Source organism: Cricetulus griseus, chromosome 2 (assembly GCF_003668045.3).
Source record: "Cricetulus griseus strain 17A/GY chromosome 2, alternate assembly CriGri-PICRH-1.0, whole genome shotgun sequence".
NCBI classification, from domain to species: domain Eukaryota; kingdom Metazoa; phylum Chordata; class Mammalia; order Rodentia; family Cricetidae; genus Cricetulus; species Cricetulus griseus.
Genome location: NC_048595.1, coordinates 399,595,086 through 399,612,975, shown reverse-complemented (window position 1 = coordinate 399,612,975; position 17,890 = coordinate 399,595,086). Strand labels below are relative to the sequence as shown.

At 41.9% G+C, this 17,890-nt stretch overlaps 1 protein-coding gene across 1 annotated transcript in view; it reads left to right on the top strand.

Annotated features, from left to right (window-relative positions):
• Window positions 1–394: 394 nt before the first annotated feature.
• Cbx5 (chromobox 5) overlaps window positions 395–17,890 on the top strand; it is a 34,260-nt gene continuing 16,764 nt past the window's right edge. The window contains 1 exon segment of the mRNA NM_001244507.1: window positions 395–502. The gene's annotated coding sequence lies outside the window, so the exon portion shown is untranslated.

Genomic DNA, 17,890 nt, shown 5'->3' with positions numbered 1-17,890 from the left:
TTTTTAACCAGGTTGATTGACTAGCTAACCAGTGGTTTATATTTGAATGTACCCATGTCTTTAAACGCCTTGCATAACTTCCCAGCGTCCGAACATTATAACCTCACTTGGCAAAACACGACACGTTAGGAAAAGTAGTTCGCTACCACTTTTGCAGCCACTGCCCGGAGAGCGCATGTGTAATAAAAATGGCGAGTTTACGCCGGCGCACTAAGGAGTTCCGCTCGCCTACTGAACACGTGAAATGGCGGGCGGCGGGCGGGAGAGGGCGGTGAACCTAAGGCGCCTGCGTACTGGCGGGAGCTGCGTCCTGCTTTGCGCAGGCGTTTTGGGCGGAGAAAAGGTCTGGGCCCAGGATTGGTTGCGCAGGCGCAGGGAAAGGATCCGTTTTGGCGGGCGGCTGGCGTTGCGCAGAAGGCGGCGGTAGCGGGTGGCTTGTGGTGCAGCTTTACCACAGAGGAACCGCGCAGGCCTTAGTGTGAGTGGTCACTGTAGATCCCGGGTAAGTGGCAGAGTCTTGACTAACCGTGGGAGTTCCTGGACCCGCTCCAATTGGACTCGTTATTGTACGAAATGAATGGGCCCCGCTGGACTTGGGGGAGCGACAGTGAAGGGGCCGCGATGGGTCGGGCCAGCCAATGGGAGAACGGGGGCGGGATGTTTTAATTCTGCCAGGTCCTTTTGGGCTGCGCTACCAGAGCGTTTGACTGACGAGTGTATAGGCCAATTGGGTCTTCCTATAGCTGCCTACGGATCGGCCCTTGGGCCATCCGAATGCGGGAGGCGGGCTTTTCCCGCCCGAGTGGCGTCTCTCAGAGCCAATGAGCTCCAAGCGCGCGATAGGCCGGCCTTCTCCAAGCGGCAGAGGCTGGACTCCAGTGGGGAGCGCGGGAGTCGGGAGGTTAAATCCATGGACCAAACCTGGATCAAGTAAATGGAGAGATTCCTTGAAAGAGAGGCATCTTGCCTTCAGAGGGAATTGTAGGGGTGCATATTTTATCTACAATGACTCCTATAGTGGAGGCAATCATTCCCTACATCACCTTAACGAAAGCATGTTTTCTTGTTCCCCTCTAGTTTGGCATTTTTCTTGCTCTTTTAGATCCCTTCACTTGATATTTTGAAGAACTTAGGGAGGGAGGCTTTAGTTTTTGAAAATTCTTAAAGGAAAACATTTAATTAAAGTTTTAGGTTGAAATGGCTACATAAGTATTGTAATGGAAAGCTTCCGAGAAAAATAGACTTACCTCTACCACCGGTGTCCAGGGACACATCTGTATTTCTATGGCCACAGAAAAAGTTTTCGAGAGCTACAGGTCGAAGTGTATTGCTTCTATTGACACAGTGGGGTAGAGGCCTGTTTGTATGTCTGATATTTGAGGGGTGATTGCCATTAATGGAATAATGAAAGGCTTAATAAAAAAAATGGACACATTTGGTTCTTTTGTTTGTTTGCTTGTTTCCAGTCACCATGTGCTTCTCCCCATCATTCATGTCTCCAATTCTTTATCCTGAGTCTCTTCTCCCAGGAACATTTTCCTCCCTAATGTTTTTGTTTGTTTCCCAAGACAGGGTTTCCCTGTAGCTTTGGATCCTGTCCTGGAATTCAATTTGTAGACCAGGCTGGCCTAGGAACTCACAGAGATCCGCCTGCCCCTGCCTCCCAAGTGCTAGGATTAAAGGCGTGTGCCACCATCGCCCGGCCTCCCTAATGGTCTTTTACCATTCGAGATCTCCTAAGCTCTCTTTCTGTTGTTCATATGAGGATGTCTGACTTTGGGTGAAAAGGCTGCTTCAGTTGGGAGGTATTTAGGATATTGGTAACAGAAGACCCTACTATCTCTTGGGTCATTATTTGTTGCTTTTGATTCCATCTCTCCTCTTTTATCTGCAGTCTCTTTAGTGTTGATAATGCTCACACTTCCCAGGGGGGCTGGACAAATGTGTAATTTTCATTTACTAGCTGTCTGTTTTATGTTGAGTCAAGTGGAAATATTTAAATACCATAATGAATAACTTTTGAGGTACAGGTATAATTAGAAAATACTAGCCTGGTGGTGGGGCACACACCTTTAATCCCAGCAATTGGGAGGCAGAGGCAGGCGGATCTCTGAGTTCCTAGGCCAGCCTGGTCTACAAATTGAATTCCAGGATAGGATCCAAAGCTACAGAGAAACCCTGTCAAAAAAAAAAAAAGAAGAAGAAGAAAAACAACAACAAAAACCTAGCTGGGTGGTGGCTGTTCATGATTTCAATTCCAGGACTCAAAAAAAAAAAAAAAAAACAAAAAACAAACAAACAAAAAAAAAACTTAAAAAAAGCTGGGCGTTGGTGGCTCTCACCTTTAATCCCAGAACTCTGGGAGGCAGAGGAATTCTGGAGTTCAAGACCAGCCTGGTCTACAGAGTGAGTGCCAGGACAGCCTCCAAAGGTACACAGAGAAACCCTGTCTTGAAAAACCAAAAAACAAAATAAAACAAAACAACAACAACAACAAAAAGAAATAAAAGTGAAAAAAATGTCAGGATGGAGCCCACATCTGGTAAAAAATAAAGAGCTATCCAAAGCAGAGCTTTTTCTCATTTCTTTTTTCCTTTTCTTTTTTTGTGTATATCAGTTCCTGGAACTCTCTGTAGACCAGGCTGGCCTGGAACTCACAGAGATCCCCTTGCCTCTGCCTCCCATGTGCTGGGAGTAAAGGCGTACACTACTATGCTCAGTGTTGACATTCTTTCGGGATGATGTTTCAGACTCTAAGCATTGTTTCTTTATAGATTTTTTTACACATTTTAAAAAAATTTCTTATTTATTTTATGTGCACGAGTGTCAGGTCCCTGCAAATGGAGTCACAGACAATTGTGAGCTGCCATGTGGGTTCTGGGAATTGAACCCTGGTCCTCTGGAAGAACAGTCAGTGCTCCTAACTGCTGAACCATGTCTCTAGCTCCTCCATCCCCCTTTTAAAAACAAGGTCTCTGTTTATGTTGTCAAGTTATTACACAGCTCAGTTTGGCCTTGACTTGAAGCAATCCTCCTGCCTCATTTCTTTGATCCTGACTGTACACACTTTAAAATGAGTTTCACCAAACAAGCATATGAAGTACTGTGTTCTTATCTGTAATGTATTATTTCATTGTCTTAATAATCAATCAGGTCAATTTCAAGGTTGTCGATGTGGCTCAGTTGTGGAATGTTGGTCTACCATGCATGGAGTTCTGGATTCTATTCTCCATTGGGAAATAAACCTGCAGTGGTGGTGCTGGCCTGTAATCCCACCAGCAGTTGGGAAGTCATAGGAAGGGGACCAGGTCAAAATCATCCTCAACAAGTTACAGGCCACTCCAGGCTTTATGAGTCCCTGCCTCAAGCTTATAATTCTCTATCCTCAGTTTCCCGTGGCACATGGTTATCATGAGTCTGCCATCAAATTACAGTACAGCCATAACTCCTGCTTTCTGGTTTTTTTTTTTTTTTTTTAGGTGTGACCATTTAGCTTGGTTTTTGTTTTTCAAGACAGAAAAAGTTTGTCTGTGTAGTCCTGACCATCCTGGAACTCAGAGATCCAGCCTGCCTTTTCTGCCTCTTGAGTACGAGGATTAAAGGTGCCATCATACTCTGCGTAGAATGTTCAATAAGTTTACTTAACTCCACTTAGTAAAGAGCGCTTTTACTATTTTGTCCTTCTGGTTTGTTTGTTTCTCAAGACAGGGTTTCGCTGTGTAACAGCCCTGGCTTTCCTGGGCTGTTTTGTAGATCAGGCTGACCTGTGCCTCTGAGTGCTGAGATTAAAGGTGTGTGCCACCACTGCCTGGCTTCTGATAATTTTTATATACATTCGCCAATGCTACATTGTATTTAGTTTTTAAACCACATTATCATTTGATGCAGTAGGACTGTTGCTGCATGTTGTTATTACTCATGACCAGTCTGAACAATCATCTTGTTTTTCTTTGTCATGAACTTTTTACTTTCTTGCCTTGCACATAGATGATTTTAACTCATTGTTTTAAAATTCTTAAAAAAAAAAAAAAAAAAGAACCTAGGTCATTCTGAGAAGAGTTGGCTTGTATTCAGTGAAAGCTATGAATTTGTTGCATTCTGTAAGCCACTTGAAGTCAGGTATTCATTTCTGGTAACAACTTTACACTTGTGCTGGCAGAATACCCACAATGACAACTGTGTCTATGTTTAGTCTATTCAGGACTTCAACCCCCTATCCATTTGTGGAAAAACCTGCACTGTTCTTATTAGTAGTTATGTAAATATTAGCCATCTTAGATCTGCAGGTTTATTTTGGACAAATTGTATCTTTTTTTTTTTTTTTTTTTTGAGACAAGGTCTCACTGTACACTCCTGGCTGGTCTGGAATTCACAGAGATCCACCATTGTCTCCCAGATGCTAGGATTAAAGGTGTGTGCCAGCGTACCTGGTTGTAGATTGTAATTTTTTTAAAAAAATATGTACCTATTGATATGAAGGATTAAAGGTTCTTTGCAACAGGCAGAGGCAGGCGGATCTTTGACTTTGAGGCCAGGGAAGCCATCCTGGTCAACATAGTGAGACCCTGTCTCAATAAAAAATTAGGTTGGGCATGGTGGCATATGCTTTTAATCCTAGAAGCAGTATGATGGGGCACATATATCTAAGTTTGAGGCCAGCCTGATCTACATAGTGAGTTCCAGGATGTCAAGAACTACATAGTGGGACCCTGTGTCAAAAAATAAAAGAAACAAAGAAGCTAAGTTGGAGGATGGTGAGTATAGGATCAGCTGGGCTACTTGATAAGACCCTGTGTCAAAAGACAAGTCAGGCACATACTTTTAATCCCAGCATTTGGGAAACAGGCAGTCAGATCTTGAGAGACCAAGGCTAGCCTGATCTACATACATAGATTATCAAAACAAAAACATGAAGTCTTATTTCTTTGGGTTACTTGAGGCACAGTTCTTTTCTTTGTTTTTTTGATTGGGTGCTGGAGGCTGAACCCAGAGCATTGAGTGTGCTAAGTACATTCCCTTTTAGGACCCTGTCCACCTCCCATCTTTCTGTCTCTTTCTCTCTGCTTCTTTGCCTGTCTTTCAGTCTTCCCCTCTCCCATCCCCCTTTTCCCATTCCCTTTCCCCTCCATATGAGCTCTGTTGGCATGTTGTCTTTCTCCCACTAGTTTTTAAATTACAAGTGTGTGAGCCCAGTGCCACAGAGGCCAGAAGAAGGTATTGGATCCCCTGGACTGGAAGTTACAGGTGGTGGTTAGCCTCCATGTAGGTGCTGGGTATTGACCCAGTTCCTGCATAACAGCAGTCAGCACTCTTAAACCCTCAGATATTTGTCTGGTTCTCAAACTTGAATTTGTTTATTTTTGAGGCATAGTTTCTGTAATGTAGCTCTGGCTGTCCTGGAACTTGCTATGCTTGATATAGACCAGGCTGGCCTCCAACTCCCAGATATCTATCTACCTGCTTTTGCCTCAAGCTCAGGGATTAAAGGTGTGTGTGTTACCACACCCAACTGCTTTTGGTTTTGGCAGAACTCTGTAGATTGGGCTAACTTTCATTTCCATAGCTTTTTTTTGTGTGTATGTATGTGTGTGTAGCTTTGGCAATCCTGAAATTTGCTTTATAGAACACACTGACCTAGAACGTGTTTCCTTTTCTTTTTTCAATACCAGTAATTAAAAATGTCAATCAAACCAAGCTTGATGTTATTTGCCTTTAATTCCTGTACTTGAGGAGTAAAGGCAGTCAGATCTCTCAGTTTGAGGCCAGCCTGGTCTATATACCCAGTTTCAGGCCATCCAAAGCTATGAAGAAAGACCCTATCACAGTAATAATTTATCCTAACATTTGACCCGTGTAGTGCTATGGCATTTTTTCCTAGAACTTGAGAGGAATAACAATGACTTGCTGGTTGATTCTCAACTCCTTAGGCTACTAATACAGACAGACAAACCTATACTTAAATATATGCCTGAACTTAAAAAAAAAAAAAAATGTAGAGTACTGCCTGATCCATTTTACTCCCTTTTAGTGAAATTGGGAGCTGTATATTTTGAACTTTCCTTTCTAGTAATAATAAGTACTTCATCAGAATTAAGCACTGACACATTTTCCTATCTAAAAATAGGTCATAGACTGAATAAAGAACACAAGCGGGGGTTTTTGTTTTTTCGAGACAGGGTTTCTCTGTGGCTTTGGAGGCTGTCCTGGAACTAGCTCTTGTAGACCAGGCTGGTCTCAAAGTCAGAGATCCTCCTGCCTCTGCATCCCAAGTGCTGGGACTAAAGGCGTGAGCCACCAATACCAGCCTTAAGTTTTTCTTGACCAAAACTCACAGAGATCTACCAGTCTCTGTCTCCTGAGTGCTGGGATTAAAGGCTTGGGCCACCACCGCTCTGCCACATGTGGTTTTAATGTACAGATTTGCAGAGTGTTGTGTTGTATTATGCTTCATAGGTAGGCAGATACTAAAATTCATGAGATTGATATGGTGTTCTTGAAAAGATTGTTTAAAGTCAGTCATAGCAAATAGTACTCCCATCTTTTCCATGGAGAAGCACATTGAATTCTAGTACTCCCTGATTGTAATCTACATTCCTCAGAATAGAGCAAGTTTGTGTCTGAGCCAACAGGTATAATTATGTTGGAATAAAATGCCCTGTTCTAAAGAGGTCAGCTAACAAGCTGGGAAATCTTAAGTTTAGTTACTGAAGCAAATCCTTGAACTCAGTGTGCCTTGTTCTCATCCCTAAATCATTAAGGCTCACTTCACAGGGAGTTGTGGAGGGAGATATATTGCTAATTTGTTCAGTATTTTACAACAATAAATTATGTCTAAAGATCTGATAAAACATAGTAAGCCTCATTTATATGAGTAGTTGGAGACAGCATAGATAAACTTAGAGATAATTCAGAAAATTTATTAAAGTTATTTTTTTAACTTCCTTTATTCTCCAATTTTTGCCTCTGTTTCCAAAGTGCTCTCTTGTTCTTTTTCCATAACAGACCTATGAGCTAGGTTGGGCAAATAACAGCAGGTTAGTTAAGGAATCAATTTATCAAGAGGACATAATAATCTTAAGTATTTATACGGCTAATAAAAGCGTCAGCAACTGGGAATATAGCTCAGTGATAGAGTATTGACCTAACATGTGTTAGGTCCAGGGTTTGATCCTCAGCCTCACGGGAGGGGGAGGGGGAGTGCTCATAATGCACAGAGGGAAAAAGACAAAAGGGAAATAGCAGATGTCCGTGATTATATTTGGATTTGTGTGTGTGTGAGTGTGTGTGTTCGAGACAGGGTTTCTCTGTGGCTTTGGAGGCTGTCCTGGAACTAGCTCTTGTAGACCAGTCTGGTCTCGAACTCACAGAGATCCACCTGCCTCTGCCTCCTGAGTGCTGGGATTAAAGGCGTACACCACCACCGCCTGGTGGCTTGGTATATTCTCAGCACCACCCTCAACAACAAAGAATTTGAGAAGCTGAGGTAGGAGGATCACATGAGTTCAAGGACAAACCTATATCAAAAGACAGAAAAACCAAGCTGAAAAAGTTACTTGAGAACTGATAAGAAAAGCAGAACATACAAATAACCATTATTTGGAATGAGGGAATCAATGCCACTGTTGATTCTACAGACATTTTTAAAAAGTAATAAATCAGGCTGGAGAGATGGCTCAGCAGTGAAGAACACTGACTGCTCTTTCAGAGGTCCTGAGTTCTATTCCCACCAACCACATGGTGGCTTACCCATCTGTAAGGGGATCTGATGCCCTCTTCTGGCATAAAGTTGTACATGCAGAAAGAGCACTCATACATAAAATAAATAAAACTTAAAAAAAAAAAAGTAAACCTTAGAAGGCTTGGAATGATGCTTCTCTTAACCCTAGCAGCTAGGAGGCAGAGGCAGCAGGGTTGCTGCAAACTAGAGACCAGCCTAGGCTACAATGTGAGACTGCATCCCAACACTTTCCCTTCCCTCCTCACCAAGAAAAGAGAAACTAAGAAATGATGCCACTGTTTCCATGTCTGATGAAAACTCTGTGAGATAAGCAGGGCATTTACTAACATCTAAGATTAAGTGAGCTGTTTAGCTTCATCTTTGATTTACTTATTACAGTCCTTATCTTTCCAGTATTAGGAAGTTGCCTTTGGGTTTGGCATGGTGATAAGGTAAGGCCTTTAAGTCTAGCACTCTGGAAGCAGAGGCCAGCCTGGTCTATCTCTAGGCTATCCTGGTCTGAGGTCCATCCCAGGACACACATAGTGAAAAGAGAAATCAGCTTTTGCAAGTTGTCCTTTGACCTCCACAAGAATATTTGCACAGGTAGACAGATACTTTTAAAATGAGACTTATTTTATGTATATGAGTGTTTTTGCTCAAATGTAAGTATGTGTACCACATGCTTGCTTGTCTGGTGCCTATGAAGGTCAAAGAGGACACGAGAGTCCCTGGAACTAGAGTTAAAGAACACCGAGTTGCTATAATCTACCTATCTTCACCTGTGGGCTCCTGGGTACTGTGAACCCAACCTGGTCATCTGTAAGAGCAGCAACTGCTCTTAACATCTGAGCTATGCTCCAGCCCCCAGTTTAAAAAAAAAAAAAAAATTATTAAGTTACTTTTTTTTTTTTTTTTTTTTTTAGAGGCAAGGTTTCTCTGTGTAGCCTTGGCTGATCTGGAACTTGTTCTGCAGACCAGGCTGGCCTGGAACTCACAGAGATCTACCTGCCTCTGCCTCCCAAGTACTGTAAAGTTACTTTTTAAGTAGCCTTTCCTTTTCCTTTTCAGACAGTTTCACTGTAGATTAAGGCTGTGGTGGAAATCTCTCTGTAACCCAGGCTGGCTTTGAGCATTCAGTGATCTTTTTGCTTCAGCCTCCTGAGTGCCACAAGTTTGGCAAACATGTCTCTGATCTTTTGGCTTGGCTTGGTAGTGTTGGGCCTTGGGCATATCTCACATGCACTGCTCCTTAGCAACTAAGGCGCTGCTTTCTAAACCGGTGTAGCCCTTTTGGATTGGGGGGGGGCAACCTTTGTGGAGCACTGACTTAATCAAGGAGAAACTCAGATTTTTCTTAGCCTACAGGTTGAAGACAGTAGATTTAGTGCCCATGCAGTGCTTGACACTTATTAGGTTCTCAATAAATATTCCACAGCAAGCTAAACAGTTTTAGAAAAGGAACAGAATGACTATATTAATCATCTCTTTGGCACGGGATTTGAATTGGGAATGTGGTTGGAAACTGGACAAAAAGAAAAATCTTACTTGGCTTAAATAACACATCAAAATACTTGAAGAGCTAGGTGGTCTATGATCAGCCATCCTCTCAGCCATTTATCTGATGGTGGCCTTTCTTTGCATTTAACTATCAATATATTTGAAGTGTAGAGCATGCTTTTATTATATTGTGCCATAGTAACTCACACTTAAATGTCAATAGAGACACTTGCAAAGACCTGCAAGGTTCAATAACTTCTGGTGTGGGTTTGTTCCTCCTGTCATCACCCATTATTTTTTTTTTTTAACAGCTTTTAAATTGCCACAAAGCAAAATTGGTCAGGATCATAATAGATGGTCCAGGAGCTGCCAAGGATACCCTTGTATGGGATGAGAAGAATTCAATACTGACTTGATTTTATTTATCTAAAATGTAGGGTATTACTTCACTATAATTCATGTTGCAAATACACCAAGGTGATGGCCAAGCACAGAGTTGTGCCATATGTTGAAGGAATGCTCTCTTTATTCCCTGAAGTTTTGCAGTCTGAGATGTTTCTTTCTTTAATCATGTAAAGATTCCTTTCTTGTCAGCATGCATTAATCAGATTGTAGTATATAGACTTAAATAAATCTTCTGAACAGTTACATTATGGTTATGTAAGTTAATTTTTATGTCTTTTAAATGTCTTTGCTAAACAAATTATTGAACAAATCTCTGTTGCCTGACTATATATAGGCTCTTCCTTAAAAATAGATGGTTGGTTGAAATGACCTGAAGGGGTCTTTGTAAGCCTTAAGCTGTTTAAGTCCAAAAACTGCAAACAGCGCCAGGATAAAAACTGAGTTTTATGGCTAATGTTTTGTTATATTTGTTTGTTTTTGGGGGGAAGTTTTAAGATAAAATTTCTCCGTGTAGCCCTGGCTGTCCTGGAACTTGCTCAGTGGACCAGGCTGCCTCTGTCTCCCCATTGCTGGGATTAAAGGAGTTTGCCACCACCACCCCAACCCCCTCATCCTCCAAGCTTGGGTGATGTTTGCAAAGTGTTTTGTGCCCATAGTTTTATTTAGGTAGAACATTTCACTTTTCTCTTTCAACTTCTTTTTTTTTCTTTTTGTCTTCTTTTTTTTTTGTTTGGGACAGGGTCTACTATGTAGCCCTAGCTGACTTGGAACTCATTGCATAGACCAGGATGGCCTGAAACTCAAAAAGATCTACCTACCTCTGCCTCCAGAGTGCTGGGATTATAAGTATATACCACTACGACTGACCCAATTTACATATATTGTAAGGATGATCTGCCTAAGTGGTGTGTATAAATTTGTGGTACTCTACCCAAACATTGTTATTACCCATTTTCCTTAAGATTTATTTATGATGAAATCATGAGGTTCAGAGGTTCATTTGTTTTTGTTTATATATATATGTATAAGGGGACAGGGTTATAAATTCATGTTTCATCACATTAAGAGAGCAGTGGATATGAGATTAACACCCACTTGAGAGTGGGGCTTTATGATGAGGACATTCCAAAGATAGAATTGTTAGGAAGCACCATTTGGAAGACATTTTCCAATAATGGTGCCAGTTTCCTCCTTTTGTTCTTTCAAGTTAAGACACAGACCTGTTAAAGGCCATTCTATAATTCCATGGATGTATGCACCCCCTCTCCAAGTCTGACCTCTTTTTATTTTAAAGACAGAGCACTACTATGTAGCTCTGGCTGGCCAGAAAGCAGTGATAGATTGATTCTCTGTATCTGCCTCCCCAGTCCAGGGATTAAAGATGTGTGTTCATGTTCCCAGTTGCTGTAGATCAGGCTGACCTCGAATTTACAGAGATTTTTCCTGCCTCTGCCTCCCAAATCATGCCCACCTGGTTTACAGAATTCTTACTGTGATTCAAAAATAGAGAATTCATTAATAATCCATTTGGATACCACTTCCAAATAAATTGGTGAAGTAGTTCATCAGTTAGTTATCATCCATTTTGATTGGTAATGAAAAAAATGTGCATTTTATATCATGATCCTTGAAGAAAAGCCAGGACAGCTGGTTTTGAAAAGTAGCAACATGGTGGAGGGACTAGAACTGACTGATAGGCCTTTGTGAATACTTTTGGTTCAGTGATTGGTTAATGCTAACAGTTGACCATTATACCTATTGTTCTGGATTGACAAGGACCGACAGGTTTTAAGTGTTTTTTTTTTCCCTTTACTCTTAAAATATGTAGAATTTTATTCTCTCTCTTTCTGCACCCCCCCCCACACACACCTTGTTTTTAATATGGTTTTGTTTGTTTTGGTTTTAGTGTTTTTAAAACAGGGTTTCTCTGTGTTGTCTTGGCTGTCCTGGAACTTGATCTGTAGACCAGGCTAGCCGTGAACTCACAGAGATCCACCTGCCCCTGCCTCCCCAGTGCTGGCATTAAAGGTGTACACCACCATTCACCTTGATATTTAAAGATTTCATCTATTAAAGAATCCCTTGTCAATGGTGTGGAATGTGAGTCTGACTGCTTGACCACAAAGTTCTTTGATGTATTTCTAATACTGACTTCTGTCCACATCCTGGTTGAAGAATCTTTAATGTGAATTTGCCTTATGTTGCTCATAGGAAGGTCTCTTGGTACCGCTGTTTTCTTAGCCCTGTCCTGTGGGCTCTAGTTGCTGCAATCTATGGTGTATAATCCTTTTACTAGAGACAACTATTCAAGAAACAACTGAAAGCTGTTTTCCTTTAAAAGGCTCCCTAGAAACTTGAGAGGGTCCTCACCTCTTCCCATGAAGATTTCCATAAGGATAAGGTTGCTCCGTCTCTCTTCCTCTGCCATAGTATCAGGATTCTACTTTAATCACTCCATCATCCTGCCAGCCATATCTCATTTCTCATACCAGAATGTTCCTCCCTCCCATGCTCAGCTTGAACTACCAGTCTCGGTGCTTTATCTGGTCCAGGCACTAGCCTTAAATTGTCCGGCTGGCTTTGTGTTTCATTTGACCCTAATACACTCGGTTGCACTGTCTAAAAGAGAATTATGTCCCCTCCCATGTCTGGGTGCATTTCTGATTTCTTACTGCTGGTCCTGAGCAGATCTGTAACTTCAAGGTTAAGATAAGACACATTCCATCAGAACTATGTCGTCATCCTTGCCAGCTTCTGATCTGTGACTGTCCAGGAGATTTACAAGACAGTTGCACCACATTCTTTAAAGAATATTATGGTTGGACTCTGACTCCTGGCATTAGGCCAATTTGATTTGTCAGCTGTTACAAAACCCATTTCCCATAGAGAAAGGGGCCTTGGCTCATGTGCCCTTCAGGCTGCTCTTACAGGAGTTAGATGTGAACTTTTTATTTCCTGGTGTTTTATAAGGGTAAAGGTATATAACAAGAATATTTTGTCCTTTATGGTTCTGTGTCTGTGTGTTTGAGCATGTATACTGTGTAGCTGGGTATGCACACCATGGCAAATGTGTAGAAGTCAGAAGACAACTTTGTAGTATCAGTGTTCTCTCTCCACCTTTGTGTGGGAACTGGGGATCAAACTTGGGTCATCATCAGGCTTGCATGGCAAGTGAGCCATCTTGATGGCTTCCTATAATATAGCTCTTTTTTTTTGTAGTTGTTTTGTTTTTGTTTTTTTCGAGGCAGGGTTTCTCTGTGTAGCTTTGGAGCCTATCCTGGCACTCCCTCTGGAGACCAGGGTGGCCTCAAACTCACAGAGATCCACCTGCCTCTGCCTCCCGAGTGCTGGGATTAAAGGCGTATGCCACCAACACTTGGCTAATATAGCTCTTTAAATATAAACTCAGTTCTTTCTTTAATGGATAGGATGTGGGGATTTACTAGTTTTTTTATGATTTTATTTTATGTATATGAGTATTTTGTATGTATGTCTGTGGACCCCTTGTGCTGGCAGAAGTCAAAAGAAGGTGTCAGAACCCCATGAGACTGGGAGTTACAGACCAGTTGAAAAGCCATTATGTGGATGCTGAGAATTTACCCTGGTCTTCTGGAAGAGCAACCAGTGCTCTTTACTGCATCTCTCCAGCCTTGGCTTTTTTTTTTTCCTTCTTTTGAGGCAAGATTTTGCTATTTATTTATCCCTGACTGGCCTGAGATTCACTCTGTAAACAAGGCTGGTTTTTAACAGTGAATCCACCTGGCCCTGCCTCTGCTTCTTTAAATGCCGGGATTACAGGCCTTTGCTGTTGCTCCCAGCTATTTGTCCTATTTCAATGATGCTGAGGTTTGAGATAAAGGTTTTTTGTTCAAGATCAGTTGTTCCTGGCAAGTTACTTCTTTGGACCTATTTTAATTTCTCTAGTGATATCTTCATACCCATAATTACAAAGAGGTTAAGAAAAGATGAGTCCAGGCATCATGATGCTGCACACCTTTAATCCCAGCAGGGGTGGCAGAGGCAAGTGGATCTCCGTGAGTTTAAGGTCAGCCTAATCCAAAGAATAAGTTCCAGGCAGGGCAGTGATGGCACACTCCTTTAATCCCAATACTTGGGAGGCAAAGGGAGACAGATCTCAGTGAGTTTGAGGCCAGCCTGGTCTACAGTCAGGACAGCCGGGACCAGGACTGTTTTACAGAGAATCCCTGTCTTGAACTGCGCCCCCCTCAAAAAAAAAAGTGGGGTCCAGGACAACCAGAGCTACACAAATTCTGTCTCAAAAAAAAAAAAAAAGAAAGGAGTTGGATTTTTAAAAATTTGTTGTTGTTGTTTTATGAATGTATGTATGGAGGTGCTCATGGAAGCCAGAAGAGCCATCAGATTCCCTGGAGCTGGAATTACAGGTAGTTAGTTTCTTAACCTTCTGACATGGGTGCTAAGAACTTAGTCCTCTGAAGAACATCAAGCTCTCTTAACCACTGAGCCATGTCTCCAGACCTAGTTTAGTTTTTATGGCTGTGTTATTGTAGCCCAGACAGGCTCCAGTTTTGTGAGCTTCTGATAGAGTATTTGCCTAGAGTGTGAAATGTGCTAGATTTAATCCTCAATACCACAAAAACTCTCATAGTCTGAAACCTTTGGTTTGTTTGGTTTGGTTCTTTTTGAGATAGGATTTCTCTGTGTAACAACTCTGGCTGTCCTCTGTAGACCAGGCCTTGAACTCACAGAGATCCTCCTTTCTCTGCCTCCTGAGTACCAGTGGCATGAGCCACCAATTGCCCAGACCCTGATACTTGTGTTTGATGGCCAAAATTATCACTATTCTCTACTTTGGAAGCTCCTGCCACCCATTGGCCTTAAACTTAGAGATCTTGGGTACTATGAGTAAAGGAAAGCACCACAATGCCTGGCAGGCCCTCTTATCTTTTGTTAGTTTTTATACAGATACATGTGATATATTGAGCACACTCCCTCTACTTATCCACTCTTATCCTTCCATTTCCCATCCCTCTTTTTTAGTTCCCCTTCTCCCCTGTACAGTTTTAGCTCTACACACATGATTTTATGTATCTATTAAAACTAGGAGCCACCATTGAGAGAACATACTATATTTATCTTTCTGAGATAATTATATGATTATCTCCAGTTACATCAGTTTTCCTAAAAATGATATAACTCTATTCTTTGTCTGAAGGTCCCATAGTGTATGTATGCATTTTACTTACACATCCCTCAGTTGTGGGATGTCTTTGTTAGCATATTCATCTGTATACTACATACATGCCAGAAGAGGGTGTCAGGTCCCATGGGGGACTGGAGTTACAGGTGGTTGTGAGCTACTTTGGGTGCTGGGACCTGAACCCTGGTCCTCTGCAAGAGCAGTTAAGTGTTTAAAATCATTGATTTATCCATCTCTCCGGCTCCTGACAAAGATCACCCCCTTTTCCTTAGCATGCATAAGGCTCTGCCCCCACACAAAAAAGTGTAAATTCCCACATGTGAAGCAAATACGGTTTTGATCTCTAAAATGTTTGTTACAGTCAGGTGAAAGGACAATGTATGAATTATAGTCTGGTTTTCTTTCTTTCCTTCTGAGACTAGGTCTCATATAACACAGGGTGGCCATGAACTGGCTATGTAGTTAGTTTTACAGGACCTTGCATTCCTGATCTTCCTCTTCCTGTTAATGGTCTCTGTTTTATTATTACATCCTCCTTTCCTTGGGTTTTAGGGATTACTAATATAAAGAGTAATATATTAGGGGGTAATAATTGCTAAAGTTTGTTTTATAACATTACAAGAATAACTAATAAAATACTTAAATTTAATCATAACGACTGTTACCAACCTGGTGTCTGAAAGGTCCAAGCATTATGCTGGCCTGCCTCTGTTACCTGGCGGAATCCACCCAGGCAGTACCCTGGTCGGCTCAGGGTTCCATGGGAACTAAGTCTGCACACAGGTGCAAAGGACCCCTTTAAAAGACAGACCCCTGCCCACTTATGTTCCTCTTCTCTTCTCTCTTCTCTTCTCCCACCTACGCTCTCTCTGCCTGACTATGGTGACCCGCCATGGCGGTCAGCCATTAGCCCTGTTCCTCTTCTCTCTTAGTCTCTCTACTCTGCCGGACCTATAATAAACTGGTTAATATGTCTAATAGTCTTCATGTCTCATCTTGTGATTCTTCTTCATTTCTAATTTAAGCAAAAGAATAACACTGTCCCTCTTTTTTTTTTTTTTTTTTTCTTACTAAGGGACTAATTTTTCTCACCTGTAAATTCAGCTGAAAAGTTCTTTTATGGATTGGGGATGTAGCTCAGCCGTCTGTATAAGGCCCTGGAGTCCATGCCCAGCTATTGTTTCAAGTGTCTGGGTTCTAGTTCTGTTGTAATTCTCTCAAACAAGAAGTTACATAGTGTCATTAAAATACTTCCCCTCTCCCTTTCCCTGTTACTTCTTTCCCTCAAGCTATTTTAATTAACTGTACAGTGACAGATGGTGGAAAAAGCTTTGTCCAAAGTGCTTCTAGATTAGGGTGGTTTGTCTTGGGCTGTTGTAGGAAGGGCCTACTCTTACCCCTCCCCCTCTGCCAGTGAGCTGTAATCCTGTTAGGTGGTCCTAAAATGAATGCAATTGATTAATTCACAGTGCTTTTAGAAGAATAAGCCTAAATTTTGGACTTTAAACCAAAGAACTAACCCCCTTTAGCTCTGAAAGCCTTAGCCTTGAGGCCAAGGGAGGTACCTTCCAACTTCTCCACCCAGTCTGCAGTGAAAAGGAAAGTTAAGCCTTTTAACTTTTTCATTTGCCTCTCTCTCTTAGTCTAGTAAGGCTGCCAGTTGCCATGGCAACGGACTGGGACAGCTGCGCAGTGGCGCCCAGGCAGCTGGGTGGGGGCGGGGGAACTGCCAGCCCGCCAAGCCCCAGACCTGGGAGGGGAGGCCCCTCCTGTTAGCCCAGAGGGAAAGAACGAACTGGGGCGATCCGGTAGGTAAGGGAGGGAACCCCTATTGATCTACTTAGGGCTTCTCTTTAGCATGAAGGTATAAAGAAAAAAATTCTCTTCCTCCCTCAAACTGTAGAACACATATGTAAATCCTTGTTTTTTTCCCCTGGTGAGGCAGGGAAGGCCATAGCCACAATGCTTAACTGCATGCTTCCAACATGGGGCTGGTTTAAACCCAGCGCTCTGACCTAAACTGCTCAGCTCCCGGAAATTCCAAGGTGAGTGGGGGTGGGGGTGGGGTACTCTCTTCTGGAATATGACATTTCCTGTCTGTACTGAGGTCGGAGGCTATTTATTTTAAATAAACGTTATTATATTTTTTTGATGCCTGGGAGTCTTCTAAATTAATGGAAAATTTATTTGAAAACCTTTTTACCTATATTTCCCCATGCCTTCACTCTCAAGTAAAGTTATTATAGGTTAGAAATTAATACAAGCAGTTTTTGTGACTGGCCTACCTACTGCTAATAAGTTCTGTGGATAGGATTTTTCAACACTATATTCCTGTAATGTTTCTTTAAAATTACTAATTTGAAATAAATTGATAAATACAAACTTCTGCTTCTTTGACTTGAACATAATTCTGAGATTAGTTACCCTTTCTATACCTGAGGTTGGCTTTCTGGCCAAGATGGAAATGTTATGAAAAACATCTTTAGAAATTATAGAGAAATAACAGCGGAGTCAGCTGAGATTGATTCCTGCTATTTGATAATCCAGACTGTGGGTACCATTTAACATGATTAAGGAAGAATTCTTTTAAAACGATTATGGTTCAGCAGTGTGGGAATTTTTAAAACTAGATTCTCTGTTGAGCACCTCTGACTGCATATTTCTGAGCCTAATTTCCATTTGTGCTGCCTTGTCCTGGCTTTCCTGGGAGATGAATAGTCCTCTGTGTTCTGAGGAGGCTTCATGTTGATTCAGAATCTGGGGCCAGACTTCTTTCCCCTCCTCTTCCTTTGGCCCAAAGTCAACTTCAGTGAAGAGGCAAGGTACCTCCATAACTGTTTGGGTTAGTCGAGCCCTGGGAATTACAGACTAGTCCAATGACTAATTTTGAATTTTTTTCCCTCTGCCCCCTTTCCCTTCTATTCCCAAATGAGCTTGCTAAAAAGGAGGCTTAGTGTTTTTGAGCTGTCAGCCTTGTTTTTGTGAGCTGATGGACATGCTAAAGGGACAGACTCAAGTTGTTTAAGGGAAATGTACCAAGTCACTAGAAATGTGGTGAGAGATGGTTAACTGCCGTGTGTGTGTGTGTG